Source organism: Mustela nivalis (genome assembly GCF_964662115.1).
Source record: "Mustela nivalis genome assembly, chromosome: 8".
In the NCBI taxonomy this organism is placed as follows: domain Eukaryota; kingdom Metazoa; phylum Chordata; class Mammalia; order Carnivora; family Mustelidae; genus Mustela; species Mustela nivalis.
In genome coordinates, this window is record NC_139027.1 from 115,028,106 (window position 1) to 115,044,893 (window position 16,788).

The 16,788-nt window shown below is 41.3% G+C and overlaps 1 protein-coding gene across 1 annotated transcript in view; it reads left to right on the forward strand.

Moving 5' to 3' along the window:
* Positions 1–4,970: 4,970 nt before the first annotated feature.
* RNF24 (ring finger protein 24) overlaps positions 4,971–16,788 on the forward strand; it is a 99,481-nt gene continuing 87,663 nt past the window's right edge. The window contains exon 1 of the mRNA XM_082744510.1: positions 4,971–5,181. The gene's annotated coding sequence lies outside the window, so the exon portion shown is untranslated. The remainder of the gene's footprint in view (positions 5,182–16,788) is intronic.

Sequence of the window (16,788 nt, forward strand, 5' to 3'; positions counted from 1 at the left end):
TCCATTTCTATTTTTGGGAACAGTTTCAGAATAGGTTAATTAATTCTTCTTTAAATGTTTGGTGGAATTCCCCTGGGAAGCTGTCTGGCCCTGGGCTCTTGTTGGGAGATTTTTGATGACTGCTTCAATCTCCTTACTGGTTATGGGTCTGTTCAGGTTTTCTGTTTCTTCCTGGTACACAAACCAGGTAGTTTATATGTCTCTCGGAATGCATCCATTTCTTCCAGATTGTCAAATTTGCTGGCGTATAGTTGCTCATAATATGTTCTTATAGTTGTTTGTATTTCTTTGGTGTTGGTTGTGATCTCTCCTCTTTCATTCATGATTTTATTAATTTGGGTCCTTTCTCTTTTCTTTTTGATAGGTCTGGCCAGGGTTTATCAATCTTATTAGTTCTTTCAAAGAACCAGCTCCTAGTTTCGTTGATTTGTTCAACTGTTCTTTTGGTTTCTATTTTATTGATTTCTGCTCTGATCTTTATGATTTCTCTTCTCCTGCTGGGTTTAGGCTTTCTTCGTTGTTCTTTCTCCAGCTCCTTTAGGTGTAGGGTTAGGTTGTGTACTTGAGACCTTTCTTGTTTCTTGAGAAAGGCTTATATGGCTATATACTTCCCTCTCAGCATGGAGGCTCATCTTTCTGAGAGAGCTCATTCCTTCTAGCTCTGGTTCTGTGACTCTGTGGTGCCAGAAGTCATTTCAGAGAGCTTGTTTGCTTTCTTGCTCTCTCTCTATCTCTTTTCTGTGTCTTGCTTTGAGATGAGGTGATGATGGTGGAGAGCTATTAGGGGAGATTGGATAGGTTCAAATGGGGGAAGAGCCACTATACTTCCTTTTTCTTAGAATGGTTTGTGAGCAAAGAAACCACTTCACTTCCTCTTACAAGCTTAGACTTAAGAACAGAAAGAAAAGGTAGTGACATAATTGGGTGAAAGAACTCAACAGGGGCAGGAATTGTGTGTGTGTGTTGGGGGAGGGATGCTTCTAATAGTTGCAGCAGTGGTAGAGGGAGGAAGAGCTGAGCTAGCTGTAGCTTGCCTTGCTGCACAGCCATAACTTGTAAGTGTTCTGAGGGTCATCTAGAAGCAACAGGGAGATGGAAGTCAGTAGGTAAATGCCGCAGCCTCAGTGTTGAGACTCTTCCACCAGGTTTCTCTGAGTTTCCCTTGGCAGTAACTGGCTCAACACACCTTTGTATTGGCTTTTCTCTCTCCTCTATCTTGTTTTTCCATTTCTTCACTCCTGTGTCCTGCGATTACCTACTAAGTAAAGTACCTGCATTCCAGCCCTTGTCTTGAACTTTCTGGGAGAATCCACATGAAGACAGGTATACTCCACTGCAATTGTCTGAGTGGGCTGTACCACCCCTCAGAAATTGTGCCCCCTCCTCCATCTGCAGCTGGTCTCAGCTAATTCTCACATGGGATCCTGAGCACATTTATATTTTCGGGGCTCTGAGTTCTGTTTGGGTCATTTGGCTTGTGGATACCAGAAAGGCAGTGTGGATTGTTGGTGGCTGAGGACAGAATCCCTGACTTCTGTTTCTGAGGGTGGACACAGTCTTGCCCAAAGCTACCATGCACATAGAAGCCTACACTTCCTCCCACACTTGCACTGTTTCATAGTTGTGTACACACATCCTGCATCAAGGAGCCATTGAGGCCTCTTTGAGCAGGGTCACACCCTATCTAGAGGTCCACGTGTGCTATCAGGACACTTCTTGTAGGAGGAGGCCCAGCAGGAGATTAGGATTATCAAATGAAGGAGTTCAGGGAACACAGGAACACACCTCTGGCTCTCACAGAAATGGTGAGACTCCTCTGCTGACCAGTCCAAAGAATCAAAGCACTGACTGGTCAACACTTGAAAGGGTCATCCAGAGATCTAGATAACCAAGCAGCCAAATCATTAGCCAATATGAGGATTTTTTTCTGGGATAAAGACCACCACTTAACAGATGGATAGTTCTCACTAGGAGGAGAGGATGGACAGAGGGGTTTGGCCAAGGACAACCTTTGAGTTCTAGCTTCTCTTTGAAACACTGATTTTGCCTTTATTTGTTCACACAGTCATTCAATCAACTTGTATTGAACACCAGACCTAAGATGACAAAAAGCAACCCTTGCTCCCACTACAATTACCATCCAGAAAGTTGCTGTTAGTTGGTCACTAACATTTGATTTAAAATTACATGTCGGGGCGTCTGGGTGGCTCAGGGGGTTAAAGCCTCTGCCTTCAGCTCAGGTCATGATCCCAGGGTCCTGGGATCGAGCCCCGCATCGGGCTCCCTGCTTGTGGGGAGCCTGCCTCCTCCTCTCTCTCTGCCTGCCTCTCTGCCTGCTTGTGATCTCTGTCTGTCAAACAAATAAATAAAAAATCTTTAAAAAGAAAAAAAAAATAAAATAAAATTACATGTCATTTATTTTCCAGAAGGTAGAAAAGTCTTGAAAGACTTCTGAACATGGAGGTAAGGATGGTTTTCTGAGTAATGGGTTGGAGTGAGGAAAATGCTTTAAAAGAAGTATAATGTAGGAAGAGGATAGAGAGGGCTAAGGGGAGAGGAAATGGAAAGAGGGATATCCTCTGAAGACTTAAGCAGTGAAGCTTTTCCCACTCCTCCATCACAAGCAACAAGAGCCCATATTAGCTGAGAAAGCCACTACTTGGGGCACCTGGGTGGCTCCATTGGTTGAGCAAATGCATTCAGCTCAGGTCATGATCCTGGAGTTCCAGGATCGAGTCTGGCATTGATCTCCCTGCTTAGCAGGGGTCTGCTTCTCCCTCTGACCTCTCCCCTCTCATGCTCTCTCTCCCTCTCAAATAAATATATAAAATTAGAAAGAAAGAAAGAAAGCCACTACTTCAAGCCCTGGATGCCTGCTGTTTGGGGTACTCACCTAAGCTGCCTAGATCTCTCTGAATACATCCACATTCTACCCCCACATGTATTTTGCCTAAGTGGGAGCAGTTGGGTACAGTGAGAGGGAAGTAGAACCTTCTGTATCACTAGAAAGATAGGATTGTGGATCTGCTTATGAAATCCAGCTGGAGATACCAGGAGACCAAAAAATCTGACTTCTCTACCAAGAAGAACAAGGAATAGTCTACTACTCTCTCTCTCCTGAGTTTCACAAGGACAAAGGACATGGAAACTAAAGCCACTATACCCTCTACTCTACAACCAGCTTGGACTAGAGAATTTCTAGCCAAGCTTTTTAAACAAACAAATAAAACAGGCTTCCTAACACACAGAGGGTAAAGGAAGCCACAAGAAGGGAGGAGAAAGAGGAGTTCAGCTTTTCTCACCCCTGTGGAACCTCCCTCGCCCACCAGGGAATATCACCTCTCCCATCAACCATTGCTTCCTAATCATTTTTCCAATCACCTGCTAGGTCTTGAGGAGACATTGCTCCCATTGTTGAAGGGCTCACATTCTGGTAATGCAGGAAAATATTAGCAAATGGATATGAATCCTAAGTACATCTGGAGCTGAGAGGGACTTGGGTACAGGACCCAGGAGGATTCCAAAAGAAAGTCTGTCAACAAGGTGGGGAAAGATAGGACAGCTTCATAAAACGGAGACTCTTGAGTGTTTCTAGATAGGTTTTGCTTTCCTAGTAAAGGGAACAACAAGAACATAGGCACTGAGGGTGAAACATTGTGGTGCTATGCTGGAAATGACTGGAAAAAAAAGGGTCAAGTGGGCCAAGTTAGAAAAAGACTATGACCTAGGCAAATCTGCATATCCTGAGAATCTATTCACATGGGAATCAACAGGCCAGGAGAGAGGAGTCCTAGGTACCAGCAAATCAGAGTTGGGAAGGTCCTTCTGGTAACAACTCCCATTGAGAGCTAGCAGTGAGAGAAGAAAAGGTCCCCTGAGGCTCTTGGCCTGAAGGGCAAGGGGGTAGGTGTTGATAGGCAGCATTAGAGGAAGAATGGGTCTCCCCCATCCTTTTGTCACACTCTATAGAGCACATGCTTCCAACCATCTCTTACGGTGAGGGACTAGAACTACTAGGTGACTTCTTGAGATGTTCAATGATGTTTTTGCCTTTCCTTCCTCTTCCCTTGGAAGCTTATTTTTTGCAAAGCAGAAAGCATTTGTCTATAGGCACTTTCCATGATGACTTTTGCTTCCTAAAGTTAAACCACTGAGTTGCTTGTGGTTTATGTGAGGGAAGCCTGGAAGATAGGAAAAGGAAGGAGAACCTCAGAAGGGAACCTGGGGACTGAGCTGTATTCACACACTCAGCCAAGGGACCTTAGAGGGGAAGGCTGTGAGGCCTCCTGCAGGCTCCCAGCATCCCCAAAGATTTCTGTGGCCCAGGAGTGGCAGAGCCAAAGGGCTAAGAACAGGAGGGTGTCTCCAAAGAATACACTGCCTACCAAAGAAGAGAGGCCTCCATAGATCCTTGGAGCTACCACACCCTAAGCCTTGATTTTACAGAAAGGTCTGGGCCTTCTTCAAAACCATGATCAATTTCTTGCCTACTCTGTGCAAAGACATGTAGGGACTGAGGGGACCAGGTCAATGCAAATAAACAATGTAATGCACTCTTTCCTGCACATGCTTCTCCACTACCTCGGCCGATTCTAGGTCTCATCTACCACTCTGGTCCCAGCATTCAGTGGAGAGGACCTGCTGGAGAGACAAATGGAGGAAAGGGGCTATGCGTACTGTCTTCCCATCAAACTAATGGGCATTCCTGTGCCCTCCGAGATTGGGAGGCTGGGTGCTAGGAAAGAGGTAGTGTCCCAAGCTTTCACCTAAAAAAATGTTTACAGAACATGCAAAAATACTAAACAGATGAGGGAATTGGTCTACCCGCTGCAGCAGCCCGTGTAATTGTACCACCACCCCAGGGGGCAGGGCGGAACGGGGCCAGCGCACCAAGTCCCGCGCCTGCGCACTGCAGACTCTGAAGCCAAGGCGCCCTCAGCGAGGTGGGCGGGAGCTGCCCGGGCATCCGGGTCCCTCACCCCGCCCCCGCTGCATGAATGAGAGGCGCGGCGACCGCCCCTCCCCCGCCGGGCCCGCCCCTTGTCGGGGGCCCCCGCTCGCAGTTGGCCGTCGCCACCTCAGCCGCGCTGGGTCCGGACAGACGCTCGCCGCCCTCAGCCTTCCTCCTGCCTCCCGGCGCTGACGGTCCCACACACCCGCCGCCGCAGCCGGCGCGCCCGAGTAAGTGAGGGACCGAGGGCAGGTCGCCGGAGGCTGGGGGCCGTCGCCCCGGGGCTGGGGTTTATGGGACCTGGCGGCTCCGGGCTTGGGATGCTGAAGAGACCGCGGGCCCGCGCCAGCCTCCCCTATTCACACTCCCGGGCGTTTCGGCGGGGACGGAGAGAGGTGGGACAGCGGCCCAGGCCGGGAGGGACGCGGGGCAGGCCGGGGGGGGGGGGGCACCGGGGCCGGAGGCTGAGTCCCGCACAAAGGGCGGCGCGAGGCTGTCACCGGGAGGTCAGAGAGGGAAGGTTCGTGGCGCCCCGCACGCCCCGCTAGCCGGTGCCGGGCCGTAGGTCCCCGGGCTGGGGAGGCGGCTTGGATGAGCGCGGGGGCGAGGACGAGGATGGCGAGGACCGCTGCCTCCGCGCTGGCGATGGGAACGCGCCTTGGGGGGCGCGGCGTGGCGGTGTTTTCCTGGTCCCCACCTGCCCCTCCCCTTTCTTTGTGGCGTTTGTCTCGTGCCCGTTTGTCACTGTGGGCATGACTATGGGCTGGGGTGAGACCAATCGCCTCAGCGTACTCATTAATTAAAGTCAGGTGGTGGCCCTTATCTTTGGGTGGGGGGCGGGTGTGCTTCCACAGGCCGGAGAATTAAGGACCCTTCTTTGTTTCCCGAGACAAAATTTTGTGTGTGCCTGAGTGTGTGTGTGCGTGTGTGTGTGTGTCTCCCCGTCCTCGGTGTCCCCTACGAAATGGGTGTCCCCTACGAAATGAGAATCAGAGATTAAAAAGGGTATGAAGAAAAAGAGATTATTACTTCATCAGACCTTCAGGCAATTCTGTCTCTGGTATTCTTTCAAACAATATTGTATGTTTCTTACTGTAAAACCAGTGCGTTTTGTTCATTGAAAATGTTTTTACAATATTCGTTGAAAAATAATATTCTCATATATCTGTATACCTGGAACACTTTGCTTTTTGGGTTTAGGTAATGGATATATATATACATACATAAATACATACGTACATATACATACTCCAGAACATATAGGACACTGCCTTCTGGGTTTAGTTCATTGGTAATCTTATTTACTCATATACATATCTACAGAAATACTCCAATATATCCAGGACACTGTCTTCTCAGCTCCTCAGTAGAAGCAGATTTTGTTTCTCCCTGTCTCCCTGTGTTAAGAAGGTGGTCCAGCAGGTTCTCTCCTCCTTGCTTTTTTCTTTTGAGTGCTTTGGCAAAGGATTTTATTGCATATTACCCTGGCATGCGTCCTTGCTTTGATCTGAATTTTCCTGTGCTCTGTTGTCTGGTTGTGTGGCCCAGCTCAATGGCTCCTCTTACAGGACTACTGGAAAACAGAACACCTTTTATCCTTGTCCTCATCCCCAGAGAGAGAAGGAAGTTCTGCAGGTTCCCACAGACTTTGGTTCCATGGGTTGGATTGCCTGACTTTGTTTTGGTACTTTGTTTTGGTAAAGTTACGAAGAGTTACAGTTGATGCAGACCATTAAAAGGAGGCATTTGTAGTAGTACCAGTTATTCTTTGGTCTTTCATTTGGACCTTTTTCTTTTTATACCAGATTTTGTAAGTTTTAAAATATTGTTGGTTGCATTTTCAGTTTCTTTTTTACCCTTATAATTTTGCAGAGTGATAGGAAATTAGCTAAACTTGTATGTAAGAAACACATTTCCAAAATAGAATTTTTTTTTAAGATCTTATTTATTTATTTGAGAGAGAGCATGGGAGGGAAGAAGGTCGGGGAAGAAGCAGACACCCCTTGGAGCTGGGAGCTGGATGTGGGACTCTATCCCGCGGCTCCGGGATCATGCCCTGAGCTGAAGGCAGTTGCTTAACTAACTGAGCCACCCAGGTGCCCCCAAAATGGATTTTTATTATGATCTTTTGGTTGAAATAGTGGTGATAAAAAAAATTAAGAGGATCTTATTGGGTGATCTGAATAATTGAATTGGTTAAGTTTTAAGATTCTCTTTAAGATTATTCTTTTTTTTTTTTTTTAAGATTTTATTTATTTATTTGACAGAGCGAGATCACAAGTAGGCAGAGAGGCAGGCAGAGAGAGAGAAAGAGAGGAGGAAGCAGGCTCCCTGCTGAGCAGAGAGCCCGATGCGGGACTCGATCCCAGGACCCTGAGATCATGACCTGAGCCGAAGGCAGCGGCTTAAACACTGAGCCACCCAGGTGCCCTAAGATTATTCTTTAATCATGTGTATTTTAATGCCTGGTAGTTTTTAGTGCAAAATGAAATCCAAACTAAGCAGTCTTCCACAGCATCTGTTTATGAATATTCCCGCTATTAAAAACATTTGCTCTTAATTTGAAGGGGAAATTTGCCATTGGTTGGATAGGAATGTATTATTCTTGGTAAAAGTCTTTACTTATGTTAGCATGGTCAAATTCTTCTTTTGTAGAAGTTAAAATTAGTAAAGGTTGGTTTTTCAATTTGGAGAACTTTTGGTTTTATGATGAAGAATTTAAATAAAATTTTAATGTCAGTGAACTTAACTCAAAATAAGTTAACTTAAAAACAAGGGCTTCATAAACTAGTGTGTGTGTGTGTAATACTGAAGCAACCCCAATAATTTATAACTGCCTGCGTGAGATTTTTTTTTTGGGGGGGGGGGAATTCCCTTAAACCATAAGGGGAAGTCTTAGATAAACAGAGTAGTATAACCGGAATTATCACTGAAACAGGCTTGCATAGTACCACAGTATTGTGGAACTTCATTTTGCAAGAGTGACTTAACTATTTTTTGTATCAAGAAAGGAACTTAAAAACATCCTGACCTTTTTATTCAGCATTCTGTTAATAAAATTCTTCACCAACCCATACTTCAGCATTTCTGTAGTATGACGTTTGAAGAAAAAATCTGAAGTAATTTCTCTATCATGAAAATGGATTAAATTATGCTAAGTGCTGTTTTAGTAGTAAATATATTCTTTATATTAGCAATACTAACTAATACTGTTACGTCAGTGATGGTGATAGCATGTATGGTAACTCTTTGTTACCCCAAACTGCAATATTTTATTCCCCCAACAATATCTGATAACAAAAAGTAGAGCTCTTTTTCCTTGGAGCGTTTTCTATCAATAATGGTTTTCTGTTCAAATAACAGCTTATTCTAAAATCAATTAATAGGGCACCTGGGTGACTCAGTCGGTTGAGCATCTGCCTTTGGCCCAGGTCATGATCCCAGGGCTTTGGAAGTCGAGTCCCTTATTGAGGTCCCTGCTCAGCGGGGTGTCTCTGCTCTCCCACTGCTCCTCTCCCCTGCTTGTGCTGGCTTGCTCGCTCTGTCAGTGTGCATGCATGCAAAAATAAATAAAGTCTTTTTAAAAATAAAATGAAGTCAGTAATAGAGTAAAGTTATAATATATTAACTTATATGAAATTGCCATTTTTTAGATTGGGGAGTAGTGAAAAATCAGCAGTTTTAGAATGTTGAACTGCTTTCAACTCTCAACAGTTCCTTCTAGTATTTTCCTTTATATTTACTTCGTTCTTGATGTTTAAACTTATTTATTGATTTTCCATCTTTGGACATCATCTGTGGACTTCTATTTTGGAAGTTGAGGACTTGGTTGTCCTTCATAACTACAGTTCCCAGTAAAGTCAGTACTCAGTATTTATATGACTATAATTGTGTACCTGTTATTCACAGATGAGCCATGTAGTGTACTAGTATTACATTTTCTATATTGTACTTTTGTTTCTCTAAATTAAATAATTTTCTCTCTTGTTTTTCACTTGATTTGTTTTCTCTGTCACTGACTCATCCTCAAATTCTGACAGAACTGATAATCTTTCAATATTTTCAGGTAATATGTTTCATTTATTTTTCATATCTGTCATCCAGGACTTCCCTTTGTCATCATCTTGGGAATTCTTTTTGCTTTCCTCCTGTGTTGGATTCTTTATTTCCTGAATCCTATGGCTTCCTTATTCTGTTGTACCTTCCAGAGAAAAGGAACATACAAACTGAAATTCTTCCTGAATTCATAAGTTGCATATCTGGAAATGTCTTCATTTAACCCTCACTTGAATAGTAGTTTAGCTGAATATTGAATTCTAGACTGAAAATTAGTGTCCCTCTTTTGAAGTCATTGTTCCATTAGCTTCTGGTGTTGCTGTTAAGAAGTCCAATCCAAGTCTAATCCCTATTCTTATTTTTCTCCCATTCTGGAAGATTTTAGGATCTTCTGTTTTAGGATCTTAGTTACTACATAGAAAGTTTCTTTAAGCAATGAAATGCAGTCACCTCAGATGTACAAGAAGAATATCAGGTTCATTTAAAAAATCTCCCTTAGGAAGTAGCAGAAACATTCATGACCAAATAGAAATAATCTTTAGGCTTCATGATTAAATATGTCATGACTAAATATGGCAAATACATTATTTACAAGAATTTCTGTTGTGAGGTGGAGACAAATGGAACTGTGTAGACCACAGCTTAATTGAACATCATTAGTGACTGTGGCATGGATATATATGCTCTTCGATACATTTTTTTTTTTAATTTTTTAGCCAGGATTTTTTTTTTTTTCTATTTATAGCTGTTTTATCTCTCATCTGGTTTTTCCGTGAGAGCACATAAGTGGTTGACTATTAGAGGACTTCAGATTCATGACCAGAAATCTGAAGTGGACTCTCAGCACTGCCCAGGAAAGCAATCAGACTCCTAATATTTTTGCCTATAACTACTTAATAATTTCTTTCCACTCTTTAAACTCATGAGCAGCCCACCCTTCCCCATTCAGATAAGTAAGTAGGCTTCATATTTCGTTGAGGTTTAGAAGTTAGAGAGATACCACTCAACTTCCACTCACCAAATCTAGAAATCCACCTTCCTTAGGGCCCATGTTTTATGTTCTCCTCCTATGAGAAGCCAGCTTCCCTCCCTTCTATATTCCCCCTCATACCTAATCAAGGACTTACTCCTGAATTTATGACTCATTGACATCATCACCAAGTCTCCAAGCACTATCCATGTGCTCTGATGTTGCCCATCTTTAAAAATAATTTTAAAATTATAACAAAATTAAAAACAACTTCCTCCTGGGAGTGCCTGAGTGGCTCAGTGGTTTAAGCCTCTGTCATCTGCTCAGGTCATAGTCTCAGGGTCCTAGGATCAAGCCCTGCATCGGGCTCTCTGCCCCGCGGGGAGCCTGCTCCCTTCCCCCTTCTCTCTGCCAAAAAAAAAAATTAAATAATCTTTAAAAAAAGTAAAAAAAAACTTCCCCCGACCTCCCATCCATCCTTTTCATTTACCTTCATAGTTAAATGTTTCAAAAGAGAAATATAGGGGCACCTGTGTGGCACAGTGTATTAAGCCTCTGTCTTCGGCTCAGGTCATCATCTCAGGGTCTTGGGATTGAGCCCCACATCAGGCTCTCTGCTCAGCGGGGTGCCTGCTTTCCCCTTGTTCTCTCCCTGCCTCTCTGCCTACTTGTGATCTTTCTCTCTGTGTTAAATAAATAAAATCTTAAAAAAAAAGGAACTATACATTTCCTTCCTACTGCCTTTAAAATGTATCACTCTGAAATTCTGTTGTTAACTGATTTTTTTTTAATTTAGCTCTTTTTAAAAATTTCTGATAAGAAAATCAGTGTTTGTTAATTTTCTTTGAATTACCACTTTTTAAAAAAGATTTCTTTATTTTAGAGAGAGAACATGAGCAAGCATGAATGGGGGAGGGGCAGTGGGAAAGAATATCAGGCTGACTCCCTGCTGAGCATGGAACCTGAGGTGCTTAATCCTAGGACCCTGAACTCATGACTTGAGCCAGAATCAAGAGGTGGACATTTAACTGACTGAGCCAACCAGGTGCCCTTAATTACCACCTTTGCTGTACTTAGTGTTGAAAAAATTACAAAGACTGTATTAATGATTGAATTTTTTCCTACATTTCCTTCTTTTATAAGTATAACTTAATGCTGGCAGTTGTGCACCCAGATTCTTGGAGTAAGACAACTTGGAGTTGAATTCCAGCTCTTGCAGTTTAGCCATGTGACATTGGACAGGTTTCCTGATGACTCTGTTTCTCCATCTGCAAGATGGAAATAATAGTACCCACCTCATATGTTTGTTGTGTATATAAAATAATACGTAAAATGCTAAAGTCAGTACTTGGTATGGGGGTAGACACAATGAAAACTATAATTACAGTTATTATTTGTATAGCCTTCTCCATTTTCTAATATTTGATCTAATATTTTTGCTCAGAGTATTTCTATGTCATAAGGTTTACTGGCTATAAAAGCAACTCAGTTGTTGTTGTTTTTGTTTTATTGTTTTAATTGCTTGTCTTTCTATTCCCATATTCATAATAGATTAGTGATAGATTAGTAAAATGATCTACAATGGCCAGATGAGCTCCCCCCTCCTTTTTTTAAGAGAGGGAAAGGGGGGAGGCAGAGGGAGAGGAAGTAAGAGAATCCCAAGCATCCTCCATGCCCAAGGCAGGGCTCTATCTCACAACCCTGAGATGACCTGAGCCAGAATCAAGAGTCCAACGCTTAACCGAGTTACCCAGAGTTCTGACAGATGAACACTCTATAGCACTTCCCAATAATTTGGTCACTTGATAAGTCCTTTTGACACTTAATAAAATATTTTTATGTCAAGCCAAGTCCTGTTCTTTATTTGGCTTGCCTTGGAGGAGAGGTCCTTTCTTCATGTTACTCCAGATTAAGTTTACTTATTTCTAGAAATGGAACCTTTAAAACACCCAATATTATCACTAACAGATTTTTTTTTTTTTTTTAATTAGCTATAAGGGAAAAAAAGCAGCTGGAAGACACTGCTGTTTTCACTTACTAGTTGTCTGGGAAAATAAGTATATGTAGCAATAAAAAGTCTACTTTTAGGGCCACATGAAGGATACAGACAGGCTCTGTAGAAGTTCAGAGTAGTGAGGGTCATGTTCAACAAGCCCTACAACTTTTCTATGTGTTAAATTGTCTGTGTAGCCCGTTTCCTTCTTATTTGGCCTGATGTTTATTTTGGAAGTTTGCTTAATAATCATGGGAATAGTTTAGATTTTAAGATAGATAATATACAAACTAAAATTGAGAGCAACTTTTAACTTTAGAAATTATTTCTTGAAGTAATTGACTTAACAGTTATTCTGCCTTTTTCTTTTCTTATCTAGGTAGGCAGTGGGGATCCCTCCAATTATCTGAGCATTTCAGACATTAGAGTGTAGTGCTGGGTAAAATGAGGGTTCAAAAAGAATGCCAGATGGTTTGAAAGGAATTGTGAGCACTCCAACTAGTGCAGCCCATCGAAAGCCAGCTGGCTGAGTTTCCTCTGCTTTGGAGGTAGGAACCAGACGACGTTGTTCCATGCCAGCTGGCCCAGGAATAGCTGGCCAGTGGTTTTACTTTGGGTTGGCCATTCCTGGGAAAACCAGCCTGGGCTCTCCATCTGCCCTGAGAACAGTCTGACACCAGAGAGTTGCTCTGTGCCTCCATGGTACTCCAGAGAGTTGGAGCAAGCCTGAGTGGCAAGGAAAGAAAGTCACTTTTTAGATACCATTACAGGTGACCTCACCTTAAGTTGTAAATTTGCTCTGAAAAAGTGAAATGCAACTTGAATTTTTATGCATTCAGTGCTGCTAGGTATACTAGAGTGCTTACTCTCAAAGTAACTGTAGTGAATGTTTTTATATTGTAAATAATTTCCAGTTTACCTGCTTATCAAGTTCCTTTTTTTGTTGACTTTTCTTAAAGTGAGATTTGCCTGTTCTTTTCATTGTCATCTTCTAATGTTTTGGACATTGAAGTTAGTAAATTTTCATCTTGTCATAAAGCTTGCTTCTGTATAAATCATAGACTTCTATGGAAGTTTAATTATGTATGTTGCCTTAAATCTGTGTCTCATTTTGTTTGTTGTTTATGTTTTCCCAACTAAGCTAGTGTTCATATCAGATTTAAGGCAAACTTAATGTCAGAATAATTTAACTGAGAAGGAAAGAAGTGCAGATATGGCACTACAAGTGTAAACATTCAATTCATTTGATGACAGTGCTTATTTAAGAATTCTAAAAATAATTTTGCCACAGTCTGTCAGTATGTTTTAGTTGCCTTCAAAAAATTTTTTTTGAGTTTAGAGATTGAAAGGTGCTGTATTATCTATGTTTGTTAGGTTCATCTAGATAAATAAAAAAATTATGATCTTCTTGTATCTCTTTATTGTTCTCTCCCAACTCTGGGCATGAAAAATTATACTCAGTCATATAAACTTCAGATAGAACCTAGGTGTTCTATCCAAATAGGCTCCTCATCTTGAACTGAAAGAAAAAGTTTGGCAGACAGTGAAACATCAAAGTATGAGCTAATGTAGTTTATAGGAAATGGGTGGGAAGGGAAATCAAAGGTGTGGGCTTTCATTTTTTTCCTTTATTGCGAAAGAAATTGCAAAGCTTCTTCAGAAATATGCTAGAAATCTCAGGGTTGGCTATACTTAAAGTTTTTACTTAAACTTATTTTTCCTGAAAACAGGCCAGAATGAATTTTTGTGGGAGTGAGAATGGTTTTTTTAAATCATAGAACAGCATATCAAAAGCCAGGGACAATATTATACCTGGAAAATCATCATTCATGTTAGCTGACCTTTACTAACGACCTTTTATGACAGTAGTTTTATGTGCATTGCTTATTTACTTCTTACAGCAACCCTCAAATAATTGTTTATGGATGATAAAAGGTCAAAGAAGTAACCTGTTCCAGTTTACAAAGTCAGGAGCCAGATTTAAAACCCAGGCTTTCATCCTCCACCTCACCACGTTACAGTTGGTGATATCAGCTTTCACAGGAATATAACTCTTTCCTATTCAAATGCTATCCTGTACTGGCACTTTCAGAAGACTATTGATAAAGGATATTCAGAGACTGTTGCAGAAAATAGCAGGAGAATAAGGAGGGATTTGGGGAGCCTCTACATCTTTTTAATCTCTTCTGCTCTTGAAATAATTAACCATTGCAGAACTGCAATAAACAAAAAAATGAAGTAAGTAAAAATAACTAGGAGGGTCTCTATAGTTTCCTAGTGTTGTCATAACAAATTACAACAAAATTTATGGCTACAACAGAAATTTATCCTCACAATTCTGGAAGCCAGTAGTCTGAAATCAAAGTGTCAGCAAAGCTGCTGCATCCTCTCCAAAGACTCTAGGAGACAATGTTTCCTTGCTTCTTCCAGCTTTTGGTGGTTCCACACATTCTTTGATTTGGTTACATAATTCTAATCTCTGTTTCTGTTTTCATATGGCCTTCTCTTCTTTCTCTCTTAAAGACACTATCATTAGAGTTTGGGTCCACCTGGAAAATCAAAATGATCCCATCTCCAGATTCTTGATTACATCTGCAAAGACCCTTTTTCCAAATATCATATACACAGGTTCCTCAGGTAAAAATGTGGACATATCTTTTGGGGGGCCACCATTCAGCCCATTACAGGGAGTAAGAACTTCTTTGGTAATACTTTAAATTTCCACTGTTAATATCATGCAGAATACCAGATTAGAGAAGCATTTGGTGTAGACCATGATACAAAATGGGGAAAGGTGGGCGCCTGGATGGCTCAGTCGGTTAAACGTCTGCCTTCGGCTCAGGTCATGATCTCAGGGTCCTGGCATCGAGCCCCACATTGGGCTCTCTGGTCGGCAGGGAGCCTGCATCTCCCTCTCTGCCTGCCTCTCTGCCTACTTGTGATCTCTCTCTGTGAAATAAATAAAATCTTTTTTAAAAAATGGGGAAAGGTATTGGAAGTATAGGATAGAAGACAAATTCAGAGGAAAGTTTAGGGAATCAAAGAAGATTTCATGGGGGTTGTATTGCTTATGACAGATCATGAAGAACAGATAGATGGTTGGTTGGGATAGCCTGGAATGTGCAGATAGTGGAAATACTCAGAACAAAGATAGCGAGTCATATTCAGGGAACCATAACTAATACATTTGAGTAAAGTGTGGTGCTTAGAGAAATAGTGGCCAACAGGGTTGAAAAGTCTGAGCTAAATTATGGGAGGCAGTTAGTATTGAGTTGATGAATTTGTACTTTGTTAAGAGTTGCTTATCCATGAGAACACTGTATTACAAAGGTTTCTAACAGGGGCCTTCTGAGCTATGATAAAACCTTTGAAAAAAATCTACATTTTTCTTTCTATAAAAAGATTTTCAGAGGGATTCATAACTCTAAAAAGAGGTTAAGAACCTCTGCTCTGTTAGAAATGAAATGTTTTATGCTTTGAAGATGTTTCTGGAAGATTATTGATTTTCCATTTGGTTTACTTTGAACGACTTGGAAGATAAGAAAATGGAGTTCCAAAGAGCTTTAGTCAGCACTCTTATGTGGAATACCTTATGAATGTTGTATACTAAAAGTTAAAATACTGGGTCAGGAGGGATGTAAACTAGGTCCAGGGTTCTTAGGAAAGTGATCAAATGATTACACAAAAAGAAAAATTCATAATATTCAGTTCAAAATGCAGCTGTGACTTCTGTTGTCTGTATTTCAATTCTCTACCATTTAGAATTCCAGAATTATATAAAAGCATGACACAGTTCTGAGGAGAGGAAACCGACAGCTGCGTTCTTAAGGGTTTTTTTGGTTTTGTTTTGTTTTTAATGTATTCTGTGAAACTGCTTGTTCTCTGCTGTGGGTTTTCTGTGGAATAATCTATTTCAGGAATAAAACAGTATATTACATAGCTGTTTGAATATCTTTGTCCATTCAGTTTGCTATAACAAAATACCCTAGCCTGAATGTCTTAGAAACAACAGAAATTTCTCACAGTCTTGAATACTGGAAATTCAACATCAAGGCACCAGCAGATTCAGTGTCTAGTAAGAATACACTTCCTCATGCATAAATTGTACTTTTTCATTGTCTTTTTGCTGTGGCATCAAGTGGTGGATAAGGTCTAGGGAGCTATCTGGGCTTCTTTTGTAATGGCACTAATTCCATTCATGAGGGCTTCATCCTCATAAGGTAATCATCTCCAGATACCATCACACTGGGGATGAGATTTCAATATATGAATTAGGGGTTAGGAGATACAAACATTCAGTGTATAGCACTGACCATATTATATAAGGAGAAAATCAGTGCTTTACCGTATAACTCAATTTCTAAATAATCAATCAACTGCCATTGATTTTTGTTTTTATTAATCCATTTATTTTCTCTCTGAGATTAGTATTACTTAATAGGTTTACCTGTACTGTTGTTCGGGCTTCTCTGCTAATGAGGTTCTTCTTTTTCTTTCTTTCTTTCTTTTTTTTATTATACAAATTGTAAATACACTCAGAAGTAGACAAATAGTACAACATACTTCCATATGCCCATCACTCAGATGTTCAACTGTTACCAAGGTTTTGCCACATCTGTTTCATTTATCCTTTTTTCTTTCACTTTCATTTGCTGAAGTATTAAGCAAATCTCCAGCATTTCAGTATATGTATCCTGACATATTTCTAAATGCATCTCTAAAAAAAAGTAAAGATGTTTTTATTATAGAACCAAAATGCCTTTTTCACATAAAATTAACATTTACTCCTGGTGTCATCTAATAGATGGACCCAGTTCA